The sequence below is a fragment of the Myiozetetes cayanensis genome, unplaced genomic scaffold, assembly GCF_022539395.1.
Source record: "Myiozetetes cayanensis isolate MyiCay16 unplaced genomic scaffold, myiCay2020 scf31, whole genome shotgun sequence".
NCBI lineage: Eukaryota > Metazoa > Chordata > Aves > Passeriformes > Tyrannidae > Myiozetetes > Myiozetetes cayanensis.
The window spans coordinates 1,989,341-2,006,232 of NW_026087533.1; the positions used below are offsets into that span (position 1 = coordinate 1,989,341).

Consider the following 16,892-nt stretch of genomic DNA (forward strand, 5'->3'; position numbering starts at 1 on the left):
TGAGCTGAGGGAAAAGGAACAACAAGAAGGAGAGAAAAAAAAAAAAAAAAAAAAGCACCCAGGAGCTGGAAAACGTGCCGGTAAATAACTAACTGCCCTTTCTCCTTTTACTTCTTTGCTTTTGAAGCTCAGTTTGGTTGCTGTGAGGTGTGCTGGGTGTGAGCCCGGAGCAGGCACGGGGTCCTCGGGAGGAATCCACGCCGTGACCTCTGCAGGGCCATTTCACCTCCCTGCCCTCGAGCCCGGGGATGGATTCGAGCTCCCGACAAAGCTGCGGGGATGAAACGGTTCATTGCAAGGAGTCTCTGGCAGGGAAAAACCAAACCAAAACAAAAAACGAGTTGTTTCCTTGCTGGATTGGAGGGGGAAAAAAAAAAAAAAGAATACTAACCCTGCTCTGACCTTTTATTTGCAGCCCCTCTCCGGAGTCCCCGCAGTTCGTGCCCCTGCCACGTCCTGGGGGGTTGAGGAGGAGCGTTCTGAGGTCAGGCTGCCCCTGGTGCTTTTCGCTCTGTGACCTTTCCAGGAGGCTCTGCCCTTCCGTGGGATTTTTTTTTTCGCCTGTAAAATACCCAGGGACAAAGATTTGCGGTGGATTTGGGGTGGATTTCCAGCACTTCCAGTGAAGCTTCCCTGGTTAACGCTTCCCTGTTTCGTGGATAGCCTTGCCAAGATAAGGATCTACTGATGACAATAATGAGTCATCTGTAAAGGCTCAGAGAGAGGCCGTTCAGAGCTAATTGCTGGGAATTAGGGTGACTCTGCACTTCAAACTCCTCCATTTCGTGTTGAAAATAACAGGGTCGCTTTATTTATTTATTTATTTGTTTATTTATTTATTTATTTATTTATGTATTTATTTTAAACTTTCATCACTGATTTCGGCGATATTTTTCCAGAGAAATTGAAAACTGCTGTTCTCATTTCAAACAAACTGCAGCAAACTTTGTTTTGGAATTCATTAAATACAGGCTTCTGTGTGACTGTGGACGAGGAAGGTTAATATTCAGGTGTTTATTTACAAATCTGAATACATGAATACGGAACTATCCATCTTACATGACTCTTTTAATATTAAGAATGGCATTTTCTATAAAAGCACAGCCTGGCAGTGGCAGGACAGAAGGCATTTAATCTTGTCACAGCCACAGCACAGGATCTGCTCTGCAGAAGCCTCTCTCAGCTGATGTTTCCATAACCTGTTCCTAAAAACCTCCACAAACTGAGATTTTTCCAGTCAGAGCTGGGCCACTATTCCTGTCTTAAATATTCCTTGCTGGAGGAAAACCTGTTTTTCCTTGTCCTGTCTCCAAAGGCAGTGGGTCTTTGCTTTCATCATTTTCCTTTTACACATTTAGGGGTGGTCACCATGTTCCTCTTGCTCAGTTTTCCCTGGATTTGCAGCCCCAGCTCAGCCTTTTTTTCCCCCCAGAGGGTGGTTGGCACTGAACAGGCTCCCCAGGGCAGTGGGCACAGCCCCAAGGCTGCCAGAGCTCCAGGAGGCTTTGGATGATCCTCTGAGGGACAGGGTGGGATTGTTGGGGTGTCTGTGCAAGGCCAGGAGTTGGATTTGATCATCCCTGTGACTCCTTCCAACTCAGCATATTCTGTAATTCCATTATTGTCCCCCTAAATTAGGTTTTCTTGCTCCTTTCCTCCCCCTCCCTGGGTCCATCCACAAGCTCTCAGCTTCAGCTGAGGCTTTTAAGAGCTGAACAAACCAGGAAGGTTCCTCCCACATCTTCCTGTCCATCCCAGGGCATCTCCTGCTGCTGACTCTGCACTCCCTGTCCCTCCCTGCTTCTCCCCTGCAGAGCAGGAATTGGCCATTTCCTCCCTGAGATTGCATTTCAGTTATCAGAGTCTACAACTATGATAGCATTTCAATTATTGATGCACCATCTCGAGCTAATCACGAGCATCAGCATTTGCAGCTTCCTCCACACCTGCCCTGAGTGATCTCCAGCTCATCCTCAAAGTCAGACATCAACAAGTCGAGCGACACCAGGTCCAAGGTGGGGCCCTGCTTGCCCTCAGACAGCCTGTTCATGATCCCTGTTCATGATCCCTGTTCATGATCCCTGTCCATGATCCCTATTCCATGATCCCTGTCCATGATCCCTGTTCATGATCCCTGTTCATGATCCCTAGTCCATGATCCCTGTTCCATGATCCCTGTTCATGATCCCTATTCCATGGTCCCTGTTCCATGATCCCTGTTCATGATCCCTGTTCATGATCCCTGTTCCATGATCCCTGTCCATGATCCCTGTTCATGATCCCTGTTCCATGATCCCTGTTCATGATCCCTGTTCATGATCCCTGTTCCATGATCCCTGTCCATGATCCCTGTTCATGATCCCTGTTCCATGATCCCTGTTCATGATCCCTGTTCCATGATCCCTGTCCATGATCCCTGTTCCATGATCCCTCTTCCATGATCCCTATTCCATGATCCCTCTTCCATGATCCCTCTTCCATGATCCCTGTTCCATGATCCCTGTTCATGATCCCTGTTCATGGTCCCTATTCCATGATCCCTGTTCCATGATCCCTGTTCATGATCCCTGTCCATGATCCCTGTTCATGATCCCTGTCCATGATCCCTGTTCCATGATCCCTGTCCATGATCCCTGTTCATGATCCTTGTTCATGATCCCTGTTCCATGATCCCTGTTCCATGATCCCTTTCCATGATCCCTCTTCATGATCCCTGTTCCATGATCCCTGTCCATGATCCCTCTTCCATGATCCCTGTTCATGATCCCTGTTCATGATCCCTGTTCATGATCCCTGTTCATGATCCCTGTTCATGATCCCTCTTCCCATGATCCCTCTTCCATGATCCCTGTTCATGATCCCTGTTCCATGATCCCTCTTCCATGATCCCTGTCCCATGATCCCTGTTCCAGGAGCTCTCCAGGAGCACCAACTCTGTTGTTCCCAACATCAACCATGCTATCCAAACTCTGCACATTGGAACAGACCCCCAGGCATTGGAAGGGGCTGCCCAAGGCAGATCCTTTCAAAGGGAGAAGATCAGGAGAGAAAGTAAAAGGTGCTTTGCCAGAAGTGCCTTCCCATCTGGAGAATCCCTGTGTGTGGATGGGCCTTGGAGCAGCAGGAGGTGCCTTGGAGGGCCTTTGGTGCAGGGAGGATGCTGCAGCACAAGGCTCACACTGAGGTGTTGCTCTGATGGAAAAGGCACCAGAAAGACCACAGACTCTCTGTGCTTCAGGTCAGACTCTTTGGGGCATCTTCCCATTGTCCTCATGGACAGGGATGGTGGATCCCCATCCCTGGAGGTGTCCAAGGAATGAGTGGATGTGGCACAAGGTGGGGATCAGTCACAGGTTGGACTTGATGGGATCTGCTCCCAGGGAACAGGGACAGGAGGAGAGGGAACGGCCTCCAGGCTGTGCCAGGGGAGGCTCAGGTTGGACATCAGCAGGAATTTCCTCATGGAAAGAGTTGTTAAACATTGGCAGGGGCTGCCCAGGGGGGTTTGGAGTCCCCACCCCTGGAGGTGTCCAAGGAAGGACAGGACGTGGCACTCAGTGCTCTGGGCTGGGGGACAAGGTGGGGATGGGGCACAGGGGGGATTTGATGACCTTGAAGGGCTTTTCCAACCTTAATAATTCCATGATTCTGTGGAATATGGCACTGCCTGTTCCCCTCTGCTGAAAGTGCACCAGACACTTCTTTGACCTCCCCCTTACCAATTTACACACTTACAGACCCGTTTTTTGGGGGTATTTTGTGTTCCTTACATCCTGTTTGTCATTTGGTGCCTTGATCTCCCTGCTGGGAATGTCACCTCATCCAAGGAGTGTTGTCCCCTTCTCATTCCTCACTCAGTGCCAGGGACCTGCCAGCCACCCCTGCTGCCAATATCTGCCTTGTGGGGGTAGAGCAGGGCATTTGTGGGCAACATCTCCTGAATCTCCTTCTGGTTTGGACTGAAGAAACACTCCCAAAAATTAGGATTTCTCATGGGATGGAAATCTTGTTGCTAAAACCCCCTTGGGATCCCTCATAGGATGAAAATCCTGCTGCTGGACACTCCCTTCAGTGTTGGGGAGTGAAAATAAAAAAAAAAAAAAAAAAAAAGAATTTGTCCCTCCTGCTCCCACTCTCCCAGAGATCTTCTGGCTCTTCAAGTGGCATTTGGGGCTGATTTTAACGAGCCCACGTTCCACCAAAGTCGGATGAGTTCTTGAACCCTCGACCTTAATGGGGTTTTGTGTTGTCAGAATAATAGGCCGAGATTATTGCTTATATTACCCTGTGCCCAGGGATAATGGGAATGAAATGAGTGCTGAGCCAAACCTGCAGGATGGAGTGATCAGAGTGTGGAACAAGCTGGCCATAAAAAGAAATACAGTGGGTTACAGAATGAAACAGCAATAGGTAATTTTATGGCCATTCATTACCTTTGATGCTCTGCAAACTAAACCAGTGATCAGGGTAATGAAAGCTCCTCGTGCTCCAGGAGGGGAGAAGGGAAGAGGAATGGTTTGGGTTTGCCCACTGAGCAGCTGGATAGGCACGTTGGGGGTGTTGCTGCCCTTTCTCCAGAGCTGGGACCCAAATTCTGGGCACACCTGGGATTTTTCACTGGGCTAAATCCCATAAAAATAAATGGGATGTCTGCTCTCTTGAGCTCATTGATCTGGGGGGGGACATGGTCAAGTCCTCAGGGTTGGTGCATCCCATAAATGTCACACGAACAGGACTCGCTGCTGCCTTTGTTCCTGACACAGGGAGGAATCCACCTGCCGAAACTTAAAGGGAAAATTGAGGTCCTGAAGGGCTGGATGAGCTTCATGAAGTGTTTTATCTGCTGAAGATACAAAGAGAAGGCAGAACAAGCCCCAAACAGCACCTGAAAGAAGAGTGAACAGCAGTCCATGTGTTGTTAAACCCCACTGGGTGCACCCTGGTTCTGGGATAAGAGCATCCAAATTCCCCACGGGAAATTTAAGTGGATTAAGCTAATTTAATTTTAAATATGTTCTGCCATTGAAATCACCCCCATCTTAATCCTGAGTTTGACTTGGAGCATTAATTTGAAGAGCAGACTTTGGGTGGCAGATAACTCACCCTGCAGCTTGGAATTCTGTGAGATGAGAGCTGTGTTAAGGGAAAACCACCTGATGCCTCCACCCCTCCCCAAAAAATAAGTGCCTGTGCCAGCAGATGAAGAGCAAAATATCTGAGGTTAAGTTTGTGATGGTCCATGTGATGGACACCTGGGTTTGCAAAGCCTTTGATTGTCCCCCCACCCCGTGCTGGGCACACCTTGAACCACTTTTGGACCCCTCAGGACAAGACATGGAGGGGCTGGAGGTGTCCTGGGAAGGGGCTGGAGCAGCAGGAGCAGCTGAGGGAGCTGGGGGGGCTCAGCCTGGAGAAAAGGAGGCTCAGGGGGGACCTTCTGGCTCTGCAATCCCTGACAGGAGGGGGGAGCCAGGGGGGGTCGGGCTCTGCTCCCAGGGAACAGGGACAGGAGGAGAGGGAACGGCCTCCAGCTGTGCCAGGGGAGGTTTAGATGGGATATTGGGAAAATTTCTGCCTGGAAAAGGTTGTCCAGCCCTGGCACAGCTGCCCCCATCCCTGGAGGGGTTTCAAAGCCCTGTGGATGTGGCACTTGGGGACATGGGACAGCGGTGGCCTTGGCAGTGCTGGGAGATGGTTGGACTCGATGATTTTAAAGGTCTTTTAAAACCTAAAGGATTCTGTGGGAAACAAAGGGTTGAAAGGCTTCACCTGTGTCAGGAGCATCACTGGAGGGAGATGAAGTTGAGATGATGAGAGACAACCTTGAGAGCAGGAATAAAACAGCTCCACGTCTGTCCCAGAAGATCAACCAGCTGGAATATTTTGACCCCGTTCCTTCCCTCGAAATGAAATGCTTTGTTCCAGTTGAAACTTCTGATGAGAGTATTTTCCCTGAGGGGAAGGTTTCTGAGGGCCAGGGTGACATTTTCTGGCCTCTCCAGAGAAGCCCTGAACTGAAAGCTTGGCCTTTTCACTTCCAGGCCAGAAGCTCTGGCACCATCACTTTCACCCAGGGAGATTTCCTGCCATCCCACTGCAGAATCACATCAGGTTCATAAACCACAGCAGTCCCAAATCTTTGTTTTCCATCAACTCCAGCTGGGAAGGGAATTCAGTGATTCCTCCAAGTTCCTGGGACATTCAGAGGAGCCAGCCCAGGTCCTCTCACAGTGCCTGTAGCACTGTTGGAGCTGCTGAAAGTCCTTTTTTTCCAGAGGCAGAAGTTCAGGAGAGAAAGTAAAAGGTACTTTGCTGGAAGGTTCTTCCCATCTGGAGAATCCCTGTGTGTGGATGGGCCTTACTAAATTTATGCCACCCCAAATGATCTCTAATTAGGATGTGTAAGAAGTAAATCTGATTAGGGTGAAGACCTCCAGCAGCTCAGGTGTTTGCCCCTGGCTTGGGGCAGAGCTGGGGCCCTTGGGGGTCACCCCCTTCCCTTTGTGACCCCCACCCTGGCAGGGCAGGTGTGCCCTCTGTGAGAAGAAAGCAAGCAAGCAGAGATCTCTCAAATCACAAGATTGGCTGTGGAAAAATAACCACGATAAGAATAAAGATCTCTGGGAGGAGGGAGCGAGCAGAGCTCGGAAAATGGGAGTTTAATTAAATGTATCTCCCAAGGGCCCCTGAGCAGGTACAGGCTGAGCAGTCCTTACCCTGCAAGATGGAGCTGCTTTATGAGCTGTGATTCCCCCTCTGTGTCTGCAGCAGGGAAAGATCCAAAGGAAGGATCAGAGCTGAAGGATTGCTCCTGCAGTGACCTCTGAAAATGTTCCAGGGCTTGGCAAGACACCACATGGAGAGACAGGGACAGGGCACCGTGGGGATGAACCTGGCATGAACCTTCTGCCTGGAAAACAGGAGTGGAGGAGCTCCATCCAAAGGGTTCAGGGGCTTTTTGGTGCTTAAATACCTCAGTCCTGCCATCCCAGCCTTTCCAGAGGCAGAGAGGGGCAGACTGGCAGGACGTGGAGTGGAGAAGGGTTGGAAGGGACCTTAAAGATCACCCAGTCCCACCCCCTGCCATGGGCAGGGACACCTTCCATGAGCCCAGGTTGCTCCAACCTGGCCTTGGACACTTCCAGGGATTCCAGGGGCAGCCACAGCTTCTCTGCCCAACCTGTGCCAGGGCCTGCCCACCCTCCCAGGGAAGGATTTTCTCATCATGTCCCATCTCAACCTTTTCCCTTTAGTTTAATCTCATTCCCCCTTGTGCTGTCACTCTGCCCTTCTCCAGAGTCCCTCTCCAGCAGGAGGAGAGTCCACCTTACAGGCAGCTCTGATTTCTCTCTGGAATCCAGGTCTCCCTTGCTGGTTTTGTTCATGGCCTGACCAGCAGCCAATTGTCCCAGAGATGGGAGAATTTAGGAATAATTAGTGCAAAGCAGGAGCCACACACCTTGCTGGGCATGTAGGGATGGGCCCTGGAGATTGGATGTTCCTGTTTTCATTGCCATCTTTGACTTTTAGGGGTCTCAACCAGTTTCCCAAGAGGATTTGCATCCATCAGCTGAATTTACAGGGCTGAAACCACATTTCTTTTACTGAAGGCAAAAGTCAGTTTGCTGCCAGAGACACCCACTCTTCCCCTCCTCTTTCCCTGCTTTCCAAGTAAACTGCCTTTATAGCAAGATTCATCCTGTTTAAGTATTAAATAGCAAAGCCATATAAATTAATGGTGCTGTTTTAAACCCTCTGCTAAAGCCAGGCCCATCAGCAGTGACAAATTGTCTCATTATGGGGCATTAATTTCTCGTAATTTATTTCAGGGAGCGAAGGGAAATTTATGGTTGCCCCTTTTCCCTGGGGCTTGTTGAGAGCCAGTTCCCAGGTCATAGAGAGGTCACTGAGCCCCAGAAGGGCTGAACTCAACCTCTTGTCAGGCAGGGGGGGGAAGGGAGGAGAGGATTAATTAGTGCAAGACCAGCAATGAGCCCCCCCAATCCCTCCTGTCCCTCACAGTTGCTTCCATCTCCCTGTTCCAGGTGAAACCCAGCAATAATCTCGTCTCTCCCAGCATCAGGTGTGTCTGTGGGACACAACTGTGGGACCTCAGCTCTGGTGGAGGCCCCTTCTTGGACCATCCACCCCCACAGGATCATCCCCAAACTCTCTGGAGGGGAAAAAACAGCTCCAGGAGAGCTTCTGGAACCATCCAAGACTCTTCCCAGGCATCTCCAGGAGTCCCAAGGGGATTTTAGTGTCCTCCTGGAATCATCTAAGACTCTTCCCAAGCATCTCCTCTCCTCTCTGAGTGGAGCACTTGATATCCCATGAGCAGCTCCAGACTCCTCCAGAAAGGTACCTGAGATGTTTTTTTTTCTCTTTTCATGGAACCTGCATCTTCCAGGATCTATATGAGACTCCTCCCAGGGATCTCCTGGAGTATTTTTGATCCCCTCTAAGGATTTGTGATGCCAGGTTGCAGCCTGAGACTCCTCCAAGGCAGAGGGACTCAGGCTCAGCCTGTTTTGTCACAACACAAACAGCACCACGGGGCAGGGCAGAGGATCCAGACTCCAAAATTCCTGGGAATTCTTGCCACATGGGCTGGGCAGGGGGATTCAGGATGACACATGTGGAGCACCAGGCTGGAAATCAGGGCTGGGGTCTGTTTCTGAGGCAACAGCTCAGCCTGGAATGACTGATTTCCATCAGGACCAGGAGCACCTGACAACCTCAAATATCCCTTTGACCCGTGGGATGAAGGGGAGGGGTGGGAATTCTGCCCTCCCTTTGCTGGCTGTGCAGTTTTCCCAGCTAACACAGCACATTTTCCACTATAAATGTTTGTGGAGTAAATAAATTATGCATGAAGGGAATTATTTTTTTTTTCCCCCCTTAAATCCATTATAAACGGTGTTATTACATTTGAATCCTTGATGAGCTGGGGACTGCACAAAACTCTCTGAGAGGCTTCTTGCCTCCCAAATCAGTGTGTGGAGGCTGGGCCTGATCCACTGAGAGAGTAACAGAATCCCAACAAATATTTCTGGGGCATCTCCTCTCCCCCAGGGCTGATAGGATGATTTGTATCTTCCCACCTGGGTATTTATGTTCAGTGCCCAACCAGGCTCTGGGGGAAGGACCTTTCCCTGAGATCCAACCTCAGGGAGGGTTTGGACAACGCTCTGAGGGACAGGGTGGGATTGTTGGGGTGTCTGTGCAGGGCTGAGGGGTTGGACTTGGATGATCCTTGGGGGTCCCTTCCCACTCAGCAGATTCTGATTCCTTGATTTCAGTAAACCCCAGCAGATGCTTCTGGCACAGAAGATGAGAGATCAGTAAACACAGAGTCAAAAATGAAGCCTTTCCTTGCTTTTTAATTCCTGGAATGCTGAGCCATGTGTGATTTCTTTTTCCCTTTTTTTTTTTTTTTCTCTATTTTTTTTTCCAGGCTCTAATGTATCATTATCAGATTATTATGCTAATTTATACCACAAAGAAATTAAAGCATTTGCTGTGGCATTAAGTTATTACTTTAGATATAAATCCCTCGTGGCAACACGTAGTAACTCTCCTTTTTCATGCCAAGCTCTGATGGATAAATCTGATTCAAGTTTGGGGCTGACCAAGGAGCCCAACAGGTCTCACGCCCTGGGGTGAAGCTGGGAGCTGGAAAAACTCCTGGCTTGGAGTTTTTCCAAGGTTTCCTTGGAAAAAATAGTTCAAAAGGGGGTTTCAAAGGAGCTTCCTGGCTCCAGGCATGTCTGGGCTGGAGGGCAGGTAGAAACCACCCTCGTTGCTGAGCTCCACAGGGCTCCAAAATCCCTTTCAAGTCCTCAGCACTAAAGATAACAATTGCTCCTAAGCACTCTCAGAATGGGCTCCTGTCATTATTGGAACATCTCAAAGGAAAAAAAACCACAAACATACCTGATTGCAAAGAGGTTTTCACCCAGGAAAGCAGAAAAATGAATATTTTCCCTTTTTTTTTATTTTCATTTCTCTCCCAAAACATATAGACATTCCTTTGACATGAGTCAAACATTTGCTGTCCTGAGCTAAATCCCATTCTTATTAAAGCTGAGACTTGAGGCTGGATCCTAGAATAGACCTGGCCAGGTACAAGATAATATTTCCACTATGTGACAGCAACATTTTTAGAAACTTTCTCCTCCTCGGGGAGTTTTTAAATCTGGACTGTTTGGGTTTGGATTTGGACTGAAAAAAGGAGCTTAAAATGTCAGACTTGCCCATGGAAGATAAATTCTGGGTTTCAGCCAGCGCTGATAAATGAGCTGGTTCAGATCTCAGCCCTGAACAGGCTGGTGGGGCCATCTGTGAAGATCTGAGCCCAGAGCTGGACACGATGGACAAAAACACCCTTGTGTACAATTTTTGGGTTTTTTTGAAGCTTTTAAAGTAAGGAAACGGAGGTTTTTAGGTCACTGACACAGTTAGACCCAGGCAGAGCCTTTGAGTGTGTTATTTTGTGAACTGAACAGCTGCAGAATGAACTTGGGCACGGCCACGGTGTGGGTGGGGTGGAAAGGCCTGGCAGGGTTGGGATGTCACCTTTGTGCAAACCCCTCAGGGTCAGAAACATCACCCAAAGGTCTCCAAGGGCTTCGTAAACACCAGCAGCTCAATTATCCCTTTGGATCCCCCTGGTGTGATGTGAGGAGCAGACACTCAGCTGACACAAAAGCTTGGGCTGCTGAGTGACATTCCTGGCTGTCCTTGGGAAGGAGGCACCAGAGGAGGGTCTGGAGCCCAGGGGAGAGGCCAAAGGGTGCAAACCTGATGTTTGGGGTTCTGGATTTAAATTCCTGATTCTCCATCATTAAAGGTGGAAATGGGAATGGCTGGAGCTGTGTCAGGGCAGGCTCAGGGTGGATCTCAGGGAAAGGTTCTTCCCCCACAGGCTGGTTGGGCACTGAACAGGCTCCCCAGGGCAGTGGGCACAGCCCCAAGGCTGCCAGAGCTGCAGGAGGCTTTGGCTGATCCTCTGGGGCACAGGGGGTGACTCTTGGGGCTGGGCCTGTGCAGGGCTGAGGGTTGGACTGGATGGTCCTTGGGGGTCCCTTCCAGCTCAGCACATTCTGGGATTCTGGGATCCACAGTCGTGCCCTCCAAAGCTGAACACTGAGCTTGGAAATCTGATCTTCACCAGCAGGTCAGTGGCAGGGAAATGCAGAAGAGAAGAAGGAGGACTGAACAGAAGATCTCCCAATCCCAGGCTGACAAATACTTTGTCCTGGGAGCCTTGTTTTCCAGCCACTTTTCCACCCACCAGGGATTGCTGAGCCTGGGAGATAAACACACCAGCATCCTTTGAGGGAGGACAGGATTAACCTCAGTGACCCCTGAGCTGTTGGAGCTGCTGAGATCTTCACCCACAAAAGTGTCTTCATTCACGTCTTGCAGGACTTCAAACGCCATCCCTGGAAAGTGCTGCTTTCCAGCACCATTCAGATGCACAACAACACTCCCAGCATTCCCATCCACAGCACCAGCCTGTCACCCCTGCCTTTAATTGCTAATTATGTTTTCATTATATTTACAGTATTAAATTTTTTTTTTTTTAGTGATTATCAGCCAAGGGCTGATTTGCATAGGCATTTGGATGAATTATTTTATCAGAAATCAACATGTGCTGCCAGAGTTTGCTCCAGCCTGTGTTTTCCTCAAAGAAAGGAACAGAAGCAGCTGATTGTTTTCAATCCATCAGCCCTGGAAAGCGGTGCAGGAAATGACAGCAGCTCTTGGCCAGACAGGGAATGAGCTCCTTGAACTGCAACTTGTTGTGGTGTCTAAAGCAGGGCAGGGACCTGCACGAGGTTCTGCCCTTGGTAAGGTCGAGGTGATTGCTGCTGATGGTTGACAGGACAAAGGGGAAGGGGTTTGAACTAAAAGAGGAGAGATTTAGATCAGATATTAGGGGTAAATCCCTCCCTGTGAGGGTGGGGAGGCCCTGGCACAGGTTGGGCAGAGAAGCTGTGGCTGCCCCTGGATCCCTGGAAGTGTCCAAGGCCAGGTTGGACGGGGCTTAGAATCCAGAATCACAGAATCAACCAGGTTTGTAGCCCCTCTGTGCCCAGGGCTCATCACCCTGTGCTGCAGAATTGCTTTTGTAATCACAGGCTATGTTTCTACTCCATGGCAGGGCTGGGGAGGGTGGACCCTCTGCAGCTTCTTGCAGCTCCTGCCACTGGTTTTTTGGTTTATTTTCTTTTTTTTTTCATGATGTTACAAGGAGACAAGATGGGTAAATGCCAAGTCCAATGTCTGAGGGCTCTGCCCGTACCACACAGCTCTCTAATCCTCCACCAGCAGGTCTGGGGACACCCTGCCTTGTGACACCTTGTGGGGCAGTCCTGCTGGTGCCAAGGTGGAGGTGGAGCTGGGAATGGCACAAGGAAAAGCCTTGTCCCATGTGTGCTCACAGCACCCTGCTGGGGCTGGGAAAGGACAAGGATTAACTCCAAGGAGAAGTCCTAACAGAGTGGCCAAGGTTTGTGTCCGAGGCTGGATGAATCTGGTGCCAGGAAGGAGCCCCTCCCCAACACCCCCAACACCTGCAGTGGGCTGCCCTGAAACCCCTGGAGTTGGAGGCCCAAAGAGCTGCAAAAGCACGAGTAGGGAGGGGATAAAAGGGTTAAAGAGAGGGAAGGCATTTCCTTTTCACAGATTTGTAAGGAAGAAAGAAGGAAGCCACAAAGAAGGAAGCCACAAAGTCGACTCTGCAGGCTCCCCCTCCTGTCCCGTGCCAAGGTTCCTCTCTGCTCCCTGCCTGCAAAAGCAGGACCACAGATCCTGCCTGGAGGGAGCAGAGCCATGGAGGAGGGAGCCAGGAATGCTGCCCATCCCTTGCAGCTCCAGGAAGCAGCAGCTCGGTGCTCAGGGAGGAGGCAGGGATGGGGGGCATTGTCTGCTGCTCTTCCTGGCAAGCCTTCCCCCTCTGGATGCTCCAGGCTGGATTTGGGAAGCCTCAGCTTGCCAGCAAATGTTCTGCCCAGGACCCCACATGGTGCTGCTGTGGGAATGTGATGTGGCAGCTTGGGAGGGCAGGGATGTGCCCCAGAGTGCCCTGGCAAAGCTGCTGGGCAAGTCAATCAGTTTTATTCCCCTCATTTTGCTTCCAGGCTGGATCCACCAGCTGATTAGTGTCACATCCCCTCAGTGCCTGGCAGCTCCAGGAGCTGGAGTTGGAGCTGGAAATGCAATTGCTGGTGTGAGATCAGAATCCTGCAGTGTGGGGTGATCACCTGGGGAACCCACAACACAGGACAGTCCTCCTGGCAGGATCTTCACTGGCAGGCAGTCACTTCCAGCCTGGAACAATGTTTTTTAGTAGAAGCAGGATGAGCTGTGTTAAAAAATACCTTCCTCCTCTGCCCTGGTCCTGCTCTCTGTTCTGTGCACTTGGACATCCCCTGATGGGGAATTATTTTGGTGTTGATTCACACAACAGCTGGACCTGCTGTGATGCTGAACCCAGCACGGCCCTCAGTGCCCTGTCCCTCAGGTCCCTCCTGTGACTGTGATGTAAAAACTGATCTGGGGGTTCTGGGGGTTGGGGCAGAGCCCAAAGCAGCTGCTCTGGTGCCAGGGACAGCTCTGTGCCCCAGGGCTCCCTCCCTGCCACCCTCCCCCTGCTCCTGAGCTGCTGTCCCTGCTGGGTGGAGCCAGGAGGGGACCTCAGCTCCCCCAGTTTGGATTTACTGACCAGATTCCTGGTCCAGGAAGCTCCTCTGATCCAGCCCCTCACACCTGGAGGCCCTGCCAGCCAAGTCCCCTCCTTCCCACCAGAGAAGGAATTACCCTGCAGAGAAACCAGCTCACACTATTTTTCCTGGCACTTCTTTTTGGCTTCCAAGATTGGGCTATAGATTTCCTTTGTTCTTGTGTTGTTTTTGTGGGGTTTTTTTCACCTTCCACCTTCTTGGATTGCTAAAAATAACACATTTCCTCCTCATTAGCAGCCAGCAGCTCTGCCTTCATTGTTCTTAGAGGTTCTCCCTGCATTTCTCAGCTGGTTTTATAAACTTCTGTGCTGGAGTTGAGCACTGGTTGTTCCCTCCCTAATTGTGAGGCAACAAGAAGCCACAGCTCTGCTAAAAGGTTTTATTAAAGAATAAAACCAGCCAGCAAGGAATCTACACAGGCCAATAAAATGCCCCCCCTGTGTCCCCGAGCCACCAGCATGAGGAGTTGCTCTTAAACTGATATTTTATTTGGAAAAGAAATCAACCTTGACCCACTGCAGTCCATAAAATTAATCAGGCACGAGGTGCCCCATGAAGATTTGCCATCCCTGCAAGGGAGGAGCTGAAGGAAAATCAGCACAGTGGGCACTTCAACCCTCCATAACACACCAGTGTGACACAACACAGGCTGGAGCTGTGTCAGGGCAGGCTCAGGGTGGCATCTCAGGGAAAGGTTCTTCCCCCACAGGCTGGTTGGGCACTGAACAGGCTCCCCAGGGCAGTGGGCACAGCCCCAAGGCTGCCAGAGCTGCAGGAGGCTTTGGCTGATCCTCTGGGGCACAGGGGGTGACTCTTGGGGCTGGGCCTGTGCAGGGCTGAGGGTTGGACTGGATGGTCCTTGGGGGTCCCTCCCAGCTCAGCACATTCTGGGATTCTCAAAGGGGTTTTGAGTCCATGTGGCTCCTCCTGCGATGCTGAAGTAGGAGTATGAAGTTTGTGGGGCGATGTGTGGTGGAGAAAACACTGGTTAGGACCTTCCTTTGTCTTCTCACATCCAGGCAAATCCCAGCTCATCTCCCAGAGCTTTGGAGGAGGCTCTGCCATGGAGCAGGAGCAGGGAGGGGCAGCCAACCCCAGCCTGGGCAGCTGGGGATGCAACAAAATCAGAACGGGATGAGGAAGAACCACGTGCAGCAGGGGCTGCTCAGCCCCTCTCATGGGTGCTCCAGGAGCATCACCTCACCCCTAGGAGGGAAGGCAGGTGGAAACAGGGATTTGTCCTCTTCCAGAGTGAGATTTAGGGGATGTGGATGGTGTCAGCAACAGGCAGGTCCAGCTCAGACCAAAGGAGGAGCTGGGCTGTGGGAATCCTTGCTGCAGGAATCTGCTGCAAGTTTACAACGGGAAAGTGGGAAGTGCATGGAAGGAAACCCATTGAGGGGAAATAATGGAAATAACTGCATAGAAAAACCCCTTCTGAGCTGCAAGGGCTGGGGAGGCACTGCAGGGGGGGTGGGATATATGTCTGTTGTGCTCCATCCCTGCCCTCACAGCCACTGTTGTCCTGCCTGGGACAAGAGAGGGACGTGCAGGTTGACCTGCTCTTGACTTCTCGTGGTGCTGGAGAAGCTGTTTACCCTTTCCTTCTACTCCTCCCCTTCCCAGCCTGGGTTTAGCTCCTTCCCTGATTCCTCTGGAGCAGATCCCCACGAGTTTCAGGCACATCCACTCTGTGGGGATGGGGATCTCTGCGTGTCACCACGAGCTGGGATCATTCAGAGCCACCCCTTGGCAATATTTCCTCTGTAAATATTTTAACCAGCCAGGCTGGCAAACCTGATCCTTGTCCCTGATGGATTGGGGAGCACGGGCAGCTCTAAGTGCTGCCATCGGTGACTGGCCAGGATTTGTGTAAATGCCGCCTCTGTAATTTAATTGTTCTAACGAAGGCAGTTTACAGGCCTTGCTTGAGTGGAACGAGATGAAAGTTGCCAGCGTGAGGGATGACTTGGGATATCAGTCCGGGCATCTCTGCGGACAAAAACAAGGGATGGCAACGAGTGTGGGCGCTAAATCGCTGGGTCGTTTCGCCGCCTGTCACAAACCGACTCTTCACAACACATTTCCCAACGCGCTGCCCGATCCGATTTGACCATTAACACCTCCCCAGGCTTTCATCTCCTGGTTTCCCTCCGAGGAAGATTTGCAGGCTTTTCATCAGCGTTGTTATAAGTGCGGTGGGGGACGCGAACTGATTCCATCCCAGTCGTGCAGCGGCGCGGACGGAGCAGATCCCGCTCCCAGACGTGTCCTGCCCTTGGGGACTTCACCTTGGGGACCTCAGCAGTGCCCAGAGATGTGTCCATGGCTCCAGTCGGGAGCACCGGTGGGGATGGGAAGGGCTGAGCAGCCTCCTTGTGGGAGGACAGGGGTAGGGAGGCTGTGGGAAAGAGGGAATGTCTGGAGCATCCCGGCTGCTGCGTGTCCTTTCCTCTCGCTGCAAAAGGAGGGACAGTAATGGAAATAATCGAGCAGGAAGTTTGACTTAATGAGCAGTTAATTTCCTTCGGCACAATTAACGTCTTTATACCTCATTTGCATCGCTTTGCATATCTGAAGGTAACAATCTGCCGTCGGGATGGGGAAGGCAGGGCAGGGCTGGTTGCTTGGGAGTGAACAGTCCCAAGGGGGCAGTTTTAGGAGGGAATGTGGGAATTCCCAGGGAATATGTCCTTCCTCTCCCCCTCCCAAGTGCTGTGTCCCCCTTTCCCCGCCGCCGGCAGCTCCCTGCAGCATTCCAAACCCTGCCTTTCAGCTCGGGAGCTCTCCCGAATCCCCCCGGGAGGGGGAAGGTCGAGCTGCAGAATTCACGGTGTCAAAAAGGAGTTCCCGGAGTTTCCCAGCACTGAACCCCACCAGGTGCCCTCATCCAGCTTGGAGATGAAAAGGCTGACACAGCTCTCATGGTCTGATGAACACAGAGATTCCTGCTGACCTTATAAGCAATTTATCTGTCTCTAACCCCCACCCTGTGATTATGTTTTCCTCGGCTGGCCTTCCAGCCTCTGTTGTCACCTTGGTGAAGACCTTCTGTGCCACCCCAACCTGTCAGACTGCAGGTGCTCAGAGGTTCTCAGGGGTTTTTTCAGATGTTACTCGTGTAGCACAAGGGCTCTCAGG

General features: G+C 51.1%; 1 protein-coding gene across 1 annotated transcript in view; it reads right to left on the reverse strand.

Annotated features, from left to right (window-relative positions):
* Positions 1-8,267: 8,267 nt before the first annotated feature.
* The window catches only part of EPB41 (erythrocyte membrane protein band 4.1), a 777,038-nt gene continuing 768,413 nt past the window's right edge, over positions 8,268-16,892 (reverse strand). The window contains exon 23 of the transcript XR_007630137.1: positions 8,268-8,278. The gene's annotated coding sequence lies outside the window, so the exon portion shown is untranslated. The remainder of the gene's footprint in view (positions 8,279-16,892) is intronic.